A 19290-nucleotide genomic window follows, 5' to 3' on the forward strand; every position below is an offset into this window, starting at 1 on the left:
AGTGGCTGAGGAGTCACTCTGTTTGCAAAAAGATTTCCACCTTGACAAAGGAAGTAGCTTGCGTAGTCTTTGGGAAACGAAATCCTTGCTGCAGACATTAGCTACAGGAGACGACGATTCTGAACCATTTTCGACCTTTGAATCAGACTCGGACGGCGAATATAGCGCTCATTCTAATTACCGCAACAGTCACGACACCCCAGACGGACCGGTGGACGAGGAATCGAATACCTCACCGACACCGAAACCAAAATTGATAGAGCTGGAAGCCACAGATCGGCCAAGGACTGAGCAAACCCCAACAACCGAAGCAGAGGCGGAAAGACCTCCCACAGAGGAAGAAGAGAGACCTCCGACGGAGGAGGAAGAGAGACCTCCGACACCACCAGCCCACGTTTCAACACCGGACGATGACATGCCATTTCAATATCCCAAGTACCAGGATGATCCGGACGCAGAGGCCCACGTCTATGAATTTCAGCAGACCTAGGAAGCGAATCATGTGTCACAACGCTTAACCGCGGCCGAAGTAGAACGCTCAAAGATGGCGGAGTTCGGCATGACCCTGGAGGGGCCCACCGCTAGATGGCACCTAACACAAGATCCCAGTACCATCACGACGTTTGAGGCCCTGAAATCTAAATTCTTACATTTTTTTCACAAAGAAGTGGATCAACGGGAAATGGTCGGCCTATTCTATACCATCAAGCAGGAGCCCCCAGAGAACATTCAACAATTTGTAATACGATTCCAAAGAATGCACAACCAGCTCAGTCGGGCACCACCGGAGGAAGAGACTAAGGCGATATTCCTAGTAGCACTCTGGGAACCCCTACGAACGGTGTGCACAGTCATTGATTTCCTCACGAGTTCCGTCGACCAGGTCATAGACTGAGTCAGGGAAATGGAAAAATCTAGCTCGTGGCTGACGATGGGGTCACTCCAACGAATGTTACCAACTGATGAAGACCTTCGCTTTCGACAAGCAGTTCAATGTACGACTTGCCTGAATGCCGGACATTCGGCGCTGGAGTGCACCATGCGTTCTCAATGCCTACTTTGCCATTCCAGAAACCACACAATGGATCGGTGCGAGTATAACTTGCTGAATCGGCAAGCACCACCGGTCCGGCAAATCAAACCACGGAGCAACCAGGAGGAGGAAGAAGAGCGCTGGCGGCGAGAGGAGCATTACCGGCCGGCACAAGATGTCCGGTACGGTGATCGAAGAAACACTTATGACCGTGATCGGTATGATAGATATGATAGATATCGGGACTATAATGGGGAACGGAATGAGCGTTACAACCGGGAGCACTCCCCCGGTTACAACCCCCAAAGGGAGGACTATGGCAAGTACGACGGATTTTCGGAACAAAAAGCATTTCAACAAAAAACAACATTTCAATAAAAAGGGGGGTCACCAACGGGAGCCGGAACAGGGTACATCAAGCAACCAACCGGACCAAGGCCAAGCACTTACCACAAGACCTCAACCGGGTGCCGGGGCGAAAGCCGAATCTAGCAACATCCGGAAGGCATACTGCTACTATTGCTGACAAGAGGGACACTACAGTAACCAATGTTCGGTGAAAAGCTACAATAAGCGACCAGCGGTAAACATGGTGGTAACGGAGGTCGCAGACATACAACAAGTGACCACGAGGGCAAAAGGAAAAGCAACGGAGTGGGAAACCCAAGAAGCCATCTAGAAGCAGGCCACCGAATGGGTAAAGAAGGCAAACGAGCAGAATGTGGCAGAACTGGAGCAACAAAAGGAGAATCTAGAGGAGCCCACTGGCAATAGCCAGGCGGAAAACCCAACATGGCACATGTTACAAGAATGCCAAATCACGTTGCCATTAGGTCGGCTATTGCAGTTAGTACCTCGGTTTACGAAAGGAATGACTACGGTCGGCACGCCACAACCTCCGGCATTCTTTTCTAATCTGGAGGAAGGACCGACGGTAGTTGACACGAGCAATCCGGCTATCACAACCATCGTCAAGGGACAAGAGCCACCCGGAACGATTATAGACGGGGGATCCGGCGTGAATGTGATTAGCCTCCGAACTTGTAATACCCTAGGAATCCAGGACTGGGAGCCATGCCCATTTTGGCTCCGCATGGCGGACACAAGTTCAGTAAGACCTACCGGATTGATACGAGATTTGGAAGTGACTATCGGAGGTCACGCATTTTGCATTTTGGTAGTAGTCCTCTAGCTCAATGCACAAGGAGCATGCCCACTATTGCTGGGCTGGCCATGGTTAAAAGCAACTCACATCAAGCAAAACTGGCGGAAAAACATAATCACTTTCTGGCGCGGCAAAGTGAAAGTACAGGTATCTACACAACCATGTTCAAGTACCGGCAAGGAGCTGACACCACTGTATGCGGAATGTGTCAACATGCTTGAAGGATTGGCTGATGAAGAGGTCGATCAGTACTTACAGGAGAATCCAAAAATTGTACCCTTATTTGAAGTGGATGTCGCCGAAGCAGTGGCACCATATATAATACAACCAGAGGATGCCGATGAAGAACCAGATGAAGAAGCCATCAGAGAGTTACGACATGCGCAGGAAGCTTTGGAGAAGGAATTGGCAGTATCCCAACGCGTAAAAGCCTCTCAGTTGGAAGAGGTAAACCTAGCACCGCAGAAGACGCAAGACCGGTTCACATCGCCAAAGAAATGACTCTCGAAAGGAAGACGACAACGATCACCTTATTAAAGAAGTTTCGGGACATGTTCGCGTGGTCTTACGAGGACATGCGGGGGCTAGATCCTCAGTTGTATCAACACCAGATACATCTGAGTAAGGATGCCAAGCCGGTGGCGCAATGGCGGTACCGGATGAACCCTAACTATGCAGCAAAAGTAAAGGACGAGATCGATAAATTGTTACGAGTAGGGTTCATTGGACCGGTCAAAAAGGCGACATGGCTAAGCCCGATAGTCGTAGTACCGAAAAAGAACGGAAAAATCCGGGTATGTGTCGACTATCGGAAAATGCGGCAATGGTAACCGACGCCTTCCCACTCCCTTTTACGGATGGAGTCTTGGATGCAGTAGCCGGTCACGAAGTTTATAGTTTCCTGGACGGGTTCAACGGCTACAATCAGATCCGGATGCACCCCGATGACCAGGAGAAAACCTCTTTTGTTACCGAATGGGGAGTATTTGTCGCCGTAGTCATGATGTTGGGACTTAAAACGGTGCCGTCAACCTTTCCGCAAATAATCATGGAGATTTTCGGAGAATTTATTCCGGCATTCATGAAGGTGTTCTTAGACAATTTCGCCGTGTATAGCCACGAAGGGGAACACCTCCAATAACTCTGACTATGTCTTGAGAAATGTAGGGTTTATCGGTTAAGCCTTAACCCGGCAAAATGCGTGTTCGGTGTGTCACGCGGTGCACTACTAGGCCACATCGTTAGCAAGGACGGTATTGCAGTAGACCCGGACAAGGTCAAAGCAATTTTGGAGGCACCGACACCCACCACGGCAAAAGCATTAAGTCGGTTCCTAGGACAAATCCGGTGGCATAGCCGGATGCTCCGGTATCTAGCAAACCTAGCCACACCATTGCATGCCGCGCTGCACCGGACACCATTTCAATGGACGGACACAGAAGAGGAGGCTTACCGGGCATTAAAAGTACTACTATCACAAGCACCAGTGGTGCAACCTCGGATTGCTCTAAGGAATTCCACGTATTCGTAGACACGTCCGACATAGCAATAGGGAGTGCATTAATGCAGCTTACCGAACCAAACTGGTACCGGCCCGTGTATTATGCCAGCCGGAAGCTGTCCCAGGCGGAACGTAATTACTCAACAATGGAAAGAGAAGCCTTGGGCATGATCTACAACGTCACCAAGTTTCGACACCAATTTTCCTTTCATGTAGATCATTCGATGCTACTTAACTTGGTCTCGAAAGCATCACTCACGGGTAAGTTGGCCCGATGGACGCTATTATTACAGGAATTTGAGTTCGAGATATTTCACCGGTCATGCATACAACATGCGGTTGCGGATTATTTGAGCCGGTTAGACTCCGGAGAAACCGGTGACGGGGTCGTAGATGAATTTCCAGGTGCAGAGTTGTTTAGGGTCACAGCCAAAATGGCAACAGATTGTACGATCGCTGAGGAGAACAAGTGGCTCACTAACATGCACCAATTCTTGAGCATTGGATTACCTCTAGAGGAGATGACCAGAGACGAGCGGAAAAGATTAGCAGTACAAAGCCGTCACTTTTGTCTACTATAGGACACATTGTACCATAAAGGCGCGGACCGCATATGGCGGCGCGCGGTCGCAACAACGAAAAAGACCAAATACTGCGTGAAGCACACTGCGGTGTTGCCGGAGGGGAGGGCATTATGCTGGGGACGCTACGGCAAGGAAAATATGGCAGAGTGGCGTATGGTGGCCAACAACATTAAAAGACGTTGTCTGGTATGCTAAAGAATGCAATTTGTGTTAGCAAATTGGCCAACCAACGGAACAGGCAAGAATACCTCACCAGTCGGTGCTGCCATTGGAACCATTTCAAAAATGGGGGCTGGACTTCGTCGGCCCATTTAAACCACCAGCAATGAGAACCGGCAACCGATACGTGATTGTCGCTACAAACTACTGCACCAACTGGGTGGAGGCCAAAGCACTACGTGACAACACCGCGGCATCCACGACAAAGTTTTTATATGAATATATCTGGTGCCGGTATGGATGTCCGATCGAGCTAATCAACGACCAAGGAGGGCATTTCCTAGGACAAGTGGTGGAGAGCTTGATGACATTCTATGCGGTGGTGCACAAGCGAAGCACTCTGTATTATCCGCAAGCCAACGGATTAGCCGAATCCACAAATAAGACACTACAAAACATCCTCCGGAAAATCGTCAATGAGAACCGGACGGATTGGGATACAAAGCTGCATAGTGCACTTTGGGCCTATCGGACAACATATAAGACAAGTATCCGGACAACGCCTTTTCGATTGGCATTCGGATTGGAAGCGGTAATGCCGATCGAATTCCAGGTTCCCAGCTTGCGGTTACAGGTTAGGGAACGCATGAACGAGGAGTCGGAAACCATCTGGCTAACAACACTATGCGAAGTGGAGGAACACCGAATCGCCAACCTGATGCACATGGAACTGGAGGAACAGAGAAGGAAAGCATTCGTCGATCGAAACCGGAAAGGTAACAAAAAAAGGTTCGGGATCAGCAGGCCAGTACTTGTATTCCAGACCCGGATGGATAAGATGCCGGGGAAGCTACCGTTTCGGTGGACCGGACCATATTGGATTACGTGGGAGTTCAACGGTTCTTACCAGCTAGGAACACTCGCCGGCGAAGTTATGGGTAAATGGCTGAATGGGTTTCAACTCAAACCATACTATGGACCCATGCCAAGGAACCCGTTTGAGCAAACAAAGGCTGACACCGCACCGGACACCGGTAAGCACGACGAGACGACAACCGGTCATGCAATCGGCAAGCACAATCCGGAGAAGGGTCCGTTTGGCTGGATACATATATTAACAAGATCGAATTTAAAAGAAAATAATAATAATAATAATAATAATAATAATAATAATAAATCCAATCAAACCCAAACTATGCGATGGTGAGGAGCGAACGGCCACATGCAATGAAAAGGAGGGGTGAACGGGCACTTTGAAAAGCCAAGTAGTGGGCTATTTAGAGCACATTAAAACGCCGCCACGTGGCACTTCATTGCCATTATAGTACACAACGTTCGCATGTGCAAGAATCGAGAAAGGCGCGAACATGCAGAAAGAAAACCTACACTGCATGGAGGCCTTCTTATTTCGCGAACAGAGAATTGCAAATGCACACAGTCGATTGAAGATAATTAGACACGAGCACCTAGAGCCCCCTAACGCACCTACCTCACCAACAACCACCGACTCAGAAGGAGAAATGGACTGCATGACGCTCTCGGAGGCAGCTAAGAAGTGGTTAAAGCAACACGGATTGGAAGGATTCTTAAGGATCATGGAGGCACCACCACACAAAGAGGCGGAAAGGGTTGTCAAAGCCATCGACATAGAAGTAATCACAGAGGAGGCCATCCCTGCCCTGACGGGCCTTCCCGAGGGCGGCATCTTCACCGTCGACAACCCTACCCCGGAGCAGCTCACGAAATACTTCGGTGAGTATTCTCTGGCCAGCAAGGCATATTGCACATAGGGCGGCGAGGATGGCTTATTTAAAGAGATTGCTCGTGTACTGCACAAGTATGGTCATGTGTACCCTCGACCCCTGGCAATGCCTAGGAACAGAGCCGGGTTAATTATCGCCATATATGAAGGTATACAGGTGGACTGGTCGGTGCTGATCGCTGACGGACTGCGCGTGGCCATTGACTCGGTAAGAGGGAAGGATGGAAGAAAAATATGGTCGGCGATGGCGCAATGGCTCACATTGTTAGCACCACCAATGGAGCGCAACACGGCAAAGAACGGCCGAAGGAACCTCCAAACCGGCTTCGAAACGACAGTTGGATGCAAAGTCGGAGAAATGCATCCTAGTCGGTTACTCACATGAGCAAAAGGGGTATAAGTGTTATAACCCCCAAACGAAGTAGGTCCGAGTTAGCCAGGATGTTGAGTTTGATGAGATGGCATCATGGTATGTGATAGGGTGTATAAGATAATAGATAGTTATACACTATATGAGGGCTTGACCAAACCGATTAGAAGGAATTGAAAATCATAATATATTATATAGCTCTAGGTAATTATGATTAGAGAGTATAACTCAAGAAACTAAGAAAAAAGATAGAGAAAGCGAGCAAGAAATAAGAATGTTCTGATATTCCAACATCAAGAGAATACAAAGGAGACAAACTCCACATTGAACTAAAACCAAAGACCTTCCTCTTCTAAGACACTTCCTCTTCCACAAAGACACTTCTTCCTAACACTCCTCATCCACTCTTTGGCCTTCACTCTTAGCCCCCCTCCTCACTAATATCACTTCTTCTTTTATAACCTTCCTCTTCTTATCCACGTTCATGCTATTTTTAGAAGCTTTTTATCTCCCTATTTTTAGCTATGACACATCTACCTTCTAATCGTCATATCTCCCTCATCCGATATCCAAATTAAGCGATTTAAAAAGCTATAGAAAGCTCTTTTTACAAGCTTTCTAATCCATATTTAAACGTGATATTTGGATAAACAACGAGGGAGTTATGACCATTCTATTTTTACTGTTTTTTATAGTCTGCGTTTTCTCTTTTTACTTTTCTCTTGGTCTCGTACTTTTACTTTTGACTTCTTCCCTAAGGTCTTAGTTCGTGTCCTTATCCTCCAAATGTGAATTATCCATACTTTATATCCATCTAGTGTTCAATGGTTTGAATTCAAAAAACACTTTCACAGTATGCCTTACCGGCTCCGACTTCTGACCCCGACCCGATACCAGAGGATGAGGCTAGTGAGCCTGAATCGGTCCAGTCAGAAGACGAGGGGTTCGAGACTCTAGATGTGAGTCCGAAATCATTTCGGTTGAACGGACCTAATGAGTGGCTGAGACAGGATGACCAGTCTAATGAAGAACCGGCGAGTAGTGGAGACTTTGTTGTGCTCTCCCTGTAAAAGGAACCGAGGCCACGGTTCACACACAAAGAGAAGCGGAAGAAGAAGATGCCGGAATACGAAACCGACAATTTTGAATCAGATCGGAGCGAATCCGACTCCGGAAAGGATGAAGGCGGATCTTCGGGAATGAAGCCCGAATCGGCCAAGAAGTCTGAACGAAGCCTCAAACCAGGTAACGATAAGTTACGCCGGTCTTCCTGCAAGAAGAACCTCGTGAAGCGGTACGGGTACAATGAGTACATGGCGCATCATTATGCGTACATGACCAAAGTGGCGGAAGTGCGTGAGACAGAGAGCTACACAAAAGCAGCAAAGGACGCAAATTGGCATGCCATTATGAAGGAAATATGGGCACTTGATGCCAACGACACATGGGACCTAGTTGACCCTCCCCGACACTATAAACCGATCGGATGCAAGTGGCTGTACAAGGTAAAGTACAATGCCGACCGTTCGGTTAACCGGTACAAGGCCCGGTTAGTGGCGAAGGAATATGCGCAGACCCACGAAATCGACTACGATGAGACCTTCACTCCGGTAACGAAGATGACGACGGTTCGTGTGGTGCTGGCGGTTGCTGCGGCAAGGGGGTGACAACTTCAATAGATGGACGTGAAGAATGCATTTCTTCAAGGTGATCTTGAAGAAGAGGTCTTTATGACCCAACCCCCCGGTTTCCAGTCAGAGATGAACAAGTCAACGGTATGCCGGCTGAAGAAGTCACTTTATGGCCTGAAGCAAGCCCCCCGAGCTTGGAATGCGAAGATCACACACCGGTTGCGTAAGCTGGGGTTTGCAGCCTCCAAGTCCGACTCTTCGTTGTTCATCCGGCAAGGTCCGGATGGTCCGGTTTGCATCTTGATGTATGTTGATGATCTAGTCATCACCGGACCCAGGGTCCATGAAATCAACCGAGTCAAGTCCCAACTAGCGGATGCATTTGAGATGAAGGACGTGGGGGACCTTCACTATTTCCTTGGGATTGAGGTGATCCGAACCCCCGACGGCATATTGCTATCACAAAGACACTATGTGTTGAATATGTTGTACAAGTTCGGCATGACGGAATGCCGACCGATCTCCACACCCCTGGACCGGAACCAGAAGCTCCGTCCCGACTCAGGACCGGCCTACAATTAGAAGCGGTTCCGACAAATCGTCGGAAGCCTTATATATTTGAGAATCACCCAACCCGACATCAGTTATCCGGTCGGCGTGATCAACCAATATATGCAGAAGCCGACCATGGAGCACCTTCTGTGCGTGCATCGAATTTTGCAATATGTGAGCGGCACGAAGGACCGGGGAATGTTATATTGGCATGGTATAACCGAAGAGCTAGTCGGTTACACTGATGCTGACTGGGCCGGTGATGCATCGGATCGCCGATCCACCTCCGGCTATATGTTTTCCCTTGATAGCACGACTGTTGCGTGGAGCAGCAAAAAGTAGCCAATAGTGGCCCACTTTTTAGCACTGAGGTGGAATTCTGGGGCGCTACAATTGCCACCTGTGAAGCCATTTGGCTTCGGCGACTGCTACAAGACCTGCGGATCAAGGTGCCGACCCCGATCTTGATCTACTGCGACAACATAAGCAGCATGCAACTCGCCAAGAACCCTGTATTCCATGCTTGCACAAAGCACATAGAAGTGCACTACCACTTCGTTCGTGAGAGTGTCCTGAGTGGTGAAGTTGAACTTCGGTATGTTCATACGGATCAGCAAGTTACCAACATCTTCACCAAACCGCTTGGATCGGACAAGTTGCAGCACTTCACTGAAATGCAGCACTTCTCAGCGTGCCACACTTGAGGGGGAGACCATGCAAAGACACCGGAACGGTCAAAGGCAAAGAAACTTCCGATTGCGCCGATGAGGGAAGAACCGACAAAGGGAGAGACAAAAAGAAGAAAGGAGCCGAGTCGACCAAGGAAGTTCACACATCCGAACAAGTCGGAACAAGCGACAACGGCGGCAAAGTCAAGAAGGACAAAGCCGACCGGAAGAAGAAGGCCAAGACCCAGACATGGTCTGATATGGTGAAGGACCTGGAACCGGAAGACGAATCGGGTGCGACCAATTCGGACAAGAGCTGGAACGAATCGAAGATAGACGATTCGGTTCAACAGACAGATTCGGAAGAACCGGATCAATTCAAGGCCAAGAGGACAAGAAGGTAGCGAAACTCAACACCAACACGAAGGAATTGGCGAATAAGCAAGCGCCAAAGTCACAACAGCGAGCGAGCTAAATTGGGCCTCTTGAGGAGACAAGCCGACCAAGGAGGTCGAGGTGCATAAAATCAGAAGAGTCGCGGAAAACAGGACCGAACCGGACGAGGAGCACGAGCGAGGCAGTGTGACGCCAGAAGGAGCCAGGGGGAAGGATCGGTTAACATGGAGACTAACACTACGATCCGACCTCAAGTTGAGCTTGAGGGGGAGTGTTGAGCGGCTAGCTCAACCGGATCTAGATCGGCTGAATAAGCCGAATCGGGTACAGGAAGGATGAGCGAGATCGGTAAGCCGGTGGGCAAGTGAGTCGGTGAGCTGGGGAGCAGGTTAACCGGATTCAGCAGTAACCCGAAGCCTAGTAGCAACCTAGACTACTAGGTAGTTAATGTCTCCTAGTTAGTGTCAAACACTTGTGTGAGCATGGAAGTACACCGTACTTCTGTCAGTCCTCTTAGGACTTGTATAAATAGTGTTGTTGTGCATGTTGTATGTATATAGTTTTTTACAGAGTTGTTAATAACAGATTTAAGTTGTTTTGCTCTTTCTCTGTCTCTCCCACGTACTGTGTATATCCAAGCTATCCATTAAACCTGCGTTTTTGAGTTTGGTCTTCTATTGCTTCCGCACGCTATTCTTTTTAATAGTACACCATATACAATGATACAATTTCCATACCAATTTTGTGAGAGTGCATTTAATATTACTTATTCAATTATACTATTTGAGATCTATTTTCTTCTTGTTTTCATAGTTCCTTTTTACAAGAAATATTGTATACTTAGAAGCTTGACATGTTTGATGTTCGCTTTCCTCTAAGGCATTTAGAATTATCGTGTGATTCATGGATACGGTGAAAGTGGTAGTGCGTTCAATTCTTGGATTGCCTCCGCTTTTATACGACACGTAATTTAGTTGATAAGTGCATGTGTTATCATTGCGCTCGCACCCTCATCACGGCATTTCTTCTACCTCTTTAGAATATACTACTTTTGTAAGGTAATTTGCTCTAGTCATATAATTCTCGCTCAGTGTGAATGTGGTCCTCAGGTCTATTTCGGAATGCCCACTATTAATAATAGGGATAACCACACTTTTGTGGTTATCCCTATTAATAATAGGGATAATAAACACATTTGTTTGTATCCTTCGAGGGCATTTGGTCTAGTGGTATGATTCTCGCTTAGGGTGCGAGAGGTCTCGAGTTCAATTCTCGAAATGCCCCTCATACAGTTATAGTAACAATAATGTCGATAATTGAACATATTTACAATGTTCACAATTGTATTTCTTCATGTTGACGAACCAACATTGTGTCGCGGTGTAGTTTGTCACTTCACCTTACGAAGGATCTTGAATTTCTTAATTTGAGACATGTACTTGTTATCATGCAACAAGGCTTCGTGGTGTAGTTGGTGATGACGTCAGTCTAACACACTGAAGGTCTCCGGTTCGAACCCGGACGAAGCCAACCTCTGTTTCTCAAAAAGAGCCGTCGTTTAGCAGTTTTGGAATATTAAAATCATCGATTCACTTCACAAACCTCATTCAAGAAGAGGATCCAGCCTTCACTACATATCTGACCTGTTTTTCGTGAATTAACCTAGTTGGCATTCACTCTAACATGCATTGTGTGACCTAGTTTATGCGATTTTGCCTATTTCGTGATCACATGACTCTAACATGCCGGTAGTCTCGAATTCGAGACCGATAAAACAAACCCAGATTTACAACAGAGGACCTTAAATCCTAGTTAGTCTTTCAATTATCCAAAATAACGCTTCACATCTATATGTACAACATATACAATGATACTATTTCCATACCGATTTCAATTATACTATGTGAGATTTATTTTCTTCTTGTTTTGACATTTCGTTTTGTGAAAGGTTATGTGCGGAAGCGTAAGAGAACAACTTGGTTGCGTAGCAGTACTGAAGAGAGACAGAGAGAGGTGAACGTTTAAATCTATTACGAATCAATAATAGTTCTCTGTACATGAAACGTGCTCAAGAACACTATTTATACAAGTCCTGAAAGCATTGACAGAAGTACCGCGTACTTCAATGATCACTCGAGCGTCTGGCACTGTCCTCGAGGCTATTAACTCCCTAGTAGTCTAGCTGCTACTAGGCTTCCGGTTACTGATGGATCCGGCTAACCGGCTCCCCGGCTCCCCGGCTCATCCTTCCGGATGTCAATCCGGCTCTGGCTTATTCAGCCGATACGGATCCGATTGAGCTTGCTGCTCAACACTCCCCCTCAAGCTCAACTTGAGGTCCGGTCGTAGTGTCAATGTCTGTGGCAACCGGTCCTTCTACCCGGCTCCTTCGGGCGTCACTCCGCCTTGCTCACGCTCCTAGTCCGGTCCGGTCCCGTTTGCCATGACCCTTCGGTTCCTGCGCACCTCGACCTCCTTGGTCGGCTTGTCTGCTCAACAGGCCCAATTCAACTCCCTCGCTGTTGTGACTTTGGCTCTTGCCGATTCGCCGATCCCTTCGTGTTGGCATTGACTTTCGCTGCCTTCTTGTGCTCTTGGCCTTGAATTGATCCGGTTGTTCAGAATCCTTCTGTAGAACCGAATCGGCTGTCTCTGATTCGTTCCAGCTCTTGTCTGAACCGGTTGCTCCCGATTCGTCTTTCGGTTCCAGGTCCTTCACCACATCGGACCATGTCCGGGTCTTGGCCTTCTTCTTCCGGTCGGCTCTGTCCTTCTTGACTCTGCCTCCGCTGCCGCTTGTTCTGACTGGTTCGGATGTGTCAACTTCCTTTGTTGACTCAGCTCCTTTCTTCTTCTTGTCTCTCCTCTTGTCGGTTCTTCCCTCACTGACGCAATCGACAGTCTCTTTGCCTTTGCCCGTTCCGGTGGTGTCTTTGCCCATTCTCCCCCTCAAGTGTGGCACGTCGAGATGCTGAACACCAACCATTTTGGTGAAGTGCTGCAACTTGTCTGATCCGAGTGGTTTGGTGAAGATGTCGGCGACTTACCGATCCGTATGAACATACGGAAGTTCGACTTCACCGCTCAGGACACGCTCATGCACAAAGTGATAGTGCACTTCGATGTGCTTTGTGCGAGCATGGAATACGGGGTTCTTGGCGAGCTCCATGCTACTTATGTTATCATAGTAGATCAGGATCGAGGTCAGCACCTCAATCTGTAGGTCTTGTAGTAGTCGTCGAAGCCAAATGGCTTCATAGGTGGCAACGGTAGCGCCTCAGTACTCAACCGCAGTGCTCGAAAGGGCCACTGTTGGCTGCTTTTTGCTGCTCCATTGAACAACCGCGCTCCCATGGGAAAACATATAGCCGGAGGTCGTTCCTTCGTGCTGCTCACATATCGCAAAATTCGATGTGCGCACTGAAGATGTTGTACTATCGGCTTCTGCTTGAATTGGCTAATCACACCGACCGGATAGCTGATGTCGGGTCGGGTGATGCTCAAATATAGAAGGCTTCCAACAATTTGTCGAAACCTTTTCTCATCGCAGGCCGGTCCAGAGTTGGGACAGAACTTCTGGTTTCGGTCCAGGGGTGTAGAAATAGGTCGGCATTCCGTCATGCCGAACTTGTACAACATACTCAACACATAGTGTCTCTGTGAGAGCAATATGCCGTTGCGGGTGCGGATCAGCTCGATCCCAAGTAAGTAGTGAAGGTCCCCTAGGTCCTTCATCTCAAATGCGTCCGACAGCTGGGACTTAACTCGGTTGATTTCATAGAGTCTGGGTCCGGTGATGACTAGATCATCAACATACAACAAGATGCATACTGGACCGTCCGGACCTTGCCGGATGAACAACGAAGAGTCAGACTCAGAGGCCGAAAACCCCATTTTACGCAACCGGTGCGTGATCTTCGCATTCCAAGCTCGGGGGGCTTGCTTTAGGCCATAAAGTGACTTCTTCAGCCGGCATACCGCCGACTTGTTCATCCCCGATTGGAAGCCAGGGGGTTGGGTCACAAAGACCTCTTCTTCAAGATCACCTTGAAGAAATGCATTCTTCATGTCCATTTGGTGAAGATGCAACCCCCTTGCCGCAGCAACCGCTAGCACCACACGAACCGTCGTCATCTTCGCTACCGGAGCGAAGGTCTCGTCGTAGTCGATTCCGTAGGTCTGTGCGTATCCCTTTGCCACTAACCGGGCCTTGTACCGGTTAACTGAACCGTCGATGTTGTACTTTACCTTGTACACCCACTTTCATCCGATCGGTTTATAGTGACGGGGAGGGTCAAGCAGGTCCCATGTGTCGTTGGCATCAAGTGCCCGCATCTCTTCCTCCATAGTGGCATGCCAATTTGCGTCCCTTGCCACTTCTCCGTAGCTCTCCGGCTCACGCACTTATGCCACATTGGTCTTGTACGCATAGTGATGCGCCATGTACTCACCGTTAACAGGTTCCTTCTGGCGGGTTGACCAGCGTAACCCACCGTTACCCGGATTGAGGCCCTTCTTGGCCAGTTCGGTCTTCGGTACCGAAGGACCGTCATCTTCTTTTCCAGAGTCGGATCTGCTCCGATCCAACTCATCATTACCGGTTTCATAACCCAGCATCTTCTTCTTCCCCTTTTCTTTGCGTGTGAACCGTCTCCTCGGTTCCTTGCGCGGGAAGAGCACGTCAGAGTCTCCACTACTCGTCGATTCCTCATCCGACTGGTCATCTCGACTCAGCCGCTCATTCGGTCCACTTAACCGAAATGAGATCGGACTCTTTTCTAGAGTACCTATGTCCTCATCTTCTAACTGAACCGATTCAGGCTCACTAGCCTCATCCTTCGGTATCGGGTCGGGGTCAGAAGTCCGAGCCGGTAAGGCATACCATGATGCCGTCCCATCAAACTCAACATCCCGGCTAACTCGGACCTGCTTCGTCCAGGGGTTGTAACATTTATACCCCTTTTGCTTATGCGAGTAACCGACTAGGATGCATTTCTCTGACTTTGCATCCAACTTCCTCTGCTTCTCATCCGGTACATGCACATATGCAATGCTACCGAATATCCGAAGGTGTCGCAAATTCGGCTTGCGCCGGAAATATAGCTCATGCGCGGACACCTTGTCACCAATCCGGTTTTGGATGTAGACGGCCGTCCAGACCACCTCCGCTCAATAGAAATGGGGCATGCTCTTCTCCTCCAGCATCGCCCTTACCGCGTCGACAATCGACCGGTTTTTCCTCTCGGCCACACCGTTTTGCTCCGGTGTGTATCTGCAGCTGAACTCTCACCGAATTCCTGTTTGCTGCAAATAACTGTTGAATTGGCCGGAAAAATATTCTTTTCCGCCATCCGACCGCAGGCACTTGATCTTCCTCTCCGTTTCCCGTTCAACCAAACTTTGCAGGTTCCAGAAACACTCGAAGACTTCTCTCTTCCGCTCAATGAGGTAGATCCATGTGTGCCGGCTGTAGTCGTCGATGAAGGAGATGAAATATCGACTCTCGCCAAGACTCACATTCTGTGCCAGTCCCCATACATCCGAATGAATAAGGTCGAGCTTGTTACGGCTACAATTTCGTTCGGTGGGGAATGGAAGCCGGTGTTGCTTCCCGAGTTGGCAGGCTTCACATATTTGGGCCTTCCGGCCACTGAACTTTGGCAAACCGAAAACAACTTGTTTCGTTTGCAGATCTGGAAGCCTCCGGTAATTGACATGGCCGATCCGCTTGTGCCACAAGTCGATGTCCGATTCGACCTTCTGTCCTTTGGTGAACAAAGCGGTCCCGACGTCATTGGTGTTGAGGATGAACATCCTCCCGTCTCTGTGCCCTTGCGCAATGATTTCGCCCTCTTCCTCGATGAACCACCCGAGGTGCGTAAACTGCACCTGCATCCCCTGGTCGACAATCTGTCCAACCGACACTAGGTTCTTCGTGATAGTCGGAACGTGTAATACGTTCATCAGCTTCCCCCTCTGTTCGACGTGGCTCAAAGGGACTTCTCCGATATGCACGATTGGGTGAGGAGTGTCGTCTCCGGTTTCGACAACTCCCGGTTGTTCCGGTTTCTCCAGGAAGGAGAACCACTCTTTGTGGCTTGTCATGTGATTCGACGCACCGGAATCAACATACCATACTTCCTTCGATTTGGAAGTGGTCTTCTTCATCGAATTTGCCTCGTGCTTCATCACCAAGGCTCGCTCCTTACCGGTCTTTCCGGTTCCAGATCCTTTCGATCCTTGCGCGTAGTGCGAGCTTTGCCGGTTCTCCCGACCGGTTTTGCCGGATCCAAATCTGTCCGAATTGGCACGCTTCTTCTAGCACTCTCTTTCTCTGTGGCCCTTTTTGCCACAGTACGAGCATTCCGTCGCGGATTTGTCAAGCCGGCCTCCGGCGCCGCCTTGACCACCCCTGGTTGTGGAAGTCCCAGAACTACTGTCGGCACCGTGTACAACATCCGACTGTCAGATTGAGTGGTCCTGGACCCACTCGCGTGGTTTTCTTCGACCATCAGCATCGATTGCAAGTCAAAGAAGGTCGGTAGTTTCTCCTCGGTGTATATTGCTGTCCGGATTGGCTCGTACCTTTACGTTAGAACACCAAGGCAGATTTTTACCATTTCGTCTTCATCCACCATCATGTTGATGGACCCGAGCGCATCGCAAATCTCCTTTATTTTGGTGGTGTACTCCGCAACGGACGTATCTCTTGCTCGGATGTTGTTCAGCTCTTGCTGAAGCTGCAACTTACAAGCTATGGTACTTGCGGCAAAAATCTTACGCAGATTTTCCCAGGCCTTCTTTGGCGTCTTTGCATCCCTAACATAGCCGAGCATCTGGTCATGCACACAGGATGCGAGGCAGTATAATACTCGGCTCGCTCCTTGCTCCCATACCGGGAAGTCCTTATATCCAGGCTCTGGTGCTACCTCATTCGTCCCTTCCAAGAAACTCCAATACCCATGCCCCAGTAGGTACTGGTGCATTTTGTATGACCAGGACGCGTAGTTGCTCCGGTCGAGCTTCTGTGTAGGAAGTGAACTCGCCATACCTCTATACATTTTTGTCGTCTACTGCTCTATTCTCACAACCTGTAGGGTTTTTCTTACGAAAGCAGATGTCGTCTGCAGAGGTCTTCAACCCTCGCGCTCGCACCCTTATCAGGGCATTTCTTCTACCTCTTTAGAATATACTACGTTCGTAAGGTAATTTGCTCTAGTCGTATTATTCCGGCTCAGTGTGCATGTGGTCCTCAGGCCTATTTGGGAGCGCAATAGGGATAACCACACTTACGATAGTAGAGTTGATAATAAACAGATTTGTTTGTTTTTCCAAAAACATGTAGGGGTAATAATTGATATTCACATCTAATTCAATTCTTCACCAAAACCTTTATGGATGACATTTTCTTTGTATCCTTTGAGGGCATTTGGTCTAGTGCTATGAGTCTCGCTTACGGTGCGAGAGGTCTAGAGTTCAATTCTCGAAATGCCCCTCGTACAATTATAATAACAATAATGTCGATAATTGAACATATTTAGAATGTTCACAATTGTATTTCTACATGTTGATCCACCAACATGGTGTCGTGGTGTAGTTTGTGATCACGTTACGAAGGATCTTGAATTTTCTTACTATACGTTGTTCTACTTTCTTAATTTGAGACGTGTACTCCTTGTTGTTATGCAATAAGGTTTGGTGGTATAGTTGGTGATCATGTCAATTTAATACTCTGAAGGTCTACGGTTTACCCCGGATGAAGCCAACCATTGTTTGTCAAACAAGAATCGTCGTTTAGCGGTTTTCGAATATTAAAATCATCGATTCACTTCACAAACCTCATGTAAGAAGAGGATCCAGCCTTCACTACATATCTTACCTACTTTAGGTGAATTAACCTAGTTGGCGATCACTTTAACATACATTATGTGACCTACTTTATGCGACTTTGCCTATTTCGTAATCGCATGACTCTAACATGCCGGCAGTTTCAAATTACAGACCAATGAAACAAACCCAGATTTACAACAGAGAACCCTAAATCCTAGTTAGTCTTTTAATTATCCAAAGTAACCGTTCACAGCTACATGTACACCAAATACAATAATACAATTTCCAAACCAATTTTGTTACAGTGCATTTAATATTACTTATTCAATTATACTATTATGAGCTTTTTATTATTGTTGTTTTGACATTTCCTTTTTACAAGAAATATTGTATACTTAGAAGCTTGACCTATTTGATGTTCGCTTTCCACTAACGCATTTAGAATTATTGTGTTATTCATGGATACGGTGCAACTCGTAGTACGTTCAATTCTTGGATTGCCTCGACTTGAATACGACACGTAATTTAGTTGATAAGTGCATATCTTATCATTCCGCTCGCACCCTCATCACGGCATTTCTTCTATCTCTTTAGAATATACTACTTTTGTAAGATAATTTTCTCTAGTCGTATGATTCTCGTTCAGTGTCAAAGTGGTCCTCAGGTCTATTTTGGACTGCCCACAATTAATAATAGGGAGAACCACAATTACGGTAGTAGAGTTATTAATAACCACGTTTGTTTGTTTTTCCAAAAACATGTAAGGGTAATAATTGAGATTCACATCAAATTCAATTTTGCACCAAAACCTTTATGGCTGACCTTTTCTTTGTATCCTTCGAGGGCATTTGGTCTAGTGGTATGATTCTCGCTTAGGGTGCGAGAGGTCTCGAGTTCAATTCTCGAAATGCCCCTCATACAGCTATAGTAACAATAATGTCAATAATTGAACATATTTACAATGTTCACAATTGTATTTTTTCATGTTGGCGAACCAACATGGTGTCGGGGTGTAGTTTATCATCACGTTACGAAGGATCTTGAATTTCTTAATTTGAGACGTGTACTCGTTGTTGTCGTGCAACAAGGCTTCGTGGTATAGTTGGTGATCACGTCAGTCTAACACACTGAAGGTCTCCGGTTCGAACCCGGACGAAGCTAACCTCTGTTTCTCAAACAAGAGTAGTCATTTAGTGGTTTTGGAATATTAAAATCATCGATTCACTTTACAAACCTCATTCAAGAAGAGGATCTTGCCTTCACTACATATCTGACCTGCTTTTCAATAAATAACCTAGTTGGCATTCACTCTAACATGCATTGTGTGACCTAGTTTATGCGATTTTGCGTATTTCGTGATCACATGACTCTAACATGCCGGCAGTCCTGAATTAGAGACCGATGAAACAAACCCAGATTTACAACAGAGGATCCTAAATCCTAGTTAGTCTTTCAATTATCCAAAATAACCCTTCACATCTACATGTACACCATATACAATGATACAATTTCCATACCAATTTTGTGAGAGTTCATTTAATGTTACTTATTCAATTATAGTATGTGACATTTATTTTCTTCTTGCTTTCACATTTCCTTGTTACGAGAAATATTGTATACTTAGAACCTTGACAAGTTT

The 19290-nt window shown here is 47.3% G+C and overlaps 4 non-coding genes across 4 annotated transcripts; all 4 read left to right on the plus strand.

The window, feature by feature from the left end:
- The first annotated feature begins 11033 nt into the window (after positions 1–11033).
- TRNAP-AGG (transfer RNA proline (anticodon AGG)) lies at positions 11034–11105 on the plus strand. The gene has a single exon. It is a non-coding gene; the product is annotated as a tRNA-Pro (tRNA).
- A 172-nt stretch (positions 11106–11277) lies between these two features.
- TRNAV-AAC (transfer RNA valine (anticodon AAC)) lies at positions 11278–11351 on the plus strand. The gene has a single exon. It is a non-coding gene; the product is annotated as a tRNA-Val (tRNA).
- Positions 11352–18493: 7142 nt separating this feature from the next.
- On the plus strand, positions 18494–18565 carry TRNAP-AGG (transfer RNA proline (anticodon AGG)). Its single transcript has one exon. It is a non-coding gene; the product is annotated as a tRNA-Pro (tRNA).
- A 173-nt stretch (positions 18566–18738) lies between these two features.
- On the plus strand, positions 18739–18812 carry TRNAV-AAC (transfer RNA valine (anticodon AAC)). The gene has a single exon. It is a non-coding gene; the product is annotated as a tRNA-Val (tRNA).
- Positions 18813–19290: the final 478 nt, after the last annotated feature.

The sequence above is a fragment of the Azolla caroliniana genome, unplaced genomic scaffold, assembly GCF_043228905.1.
Source record: "Azolla caroliniana isolate FFs.n. ecotype wild unplaced genomic scaffold, voAzoCaro1.0.p SCAF_12, whole genome shotgun sequence".
Classification (NCBI taxonomy): domain Eukaryota; kingdom Viridiplantae; phylum Streptophyta; class Polypodiopsida; order Salviniales; family Salviniaceae; genus Azolla; species Azolla caroliniana.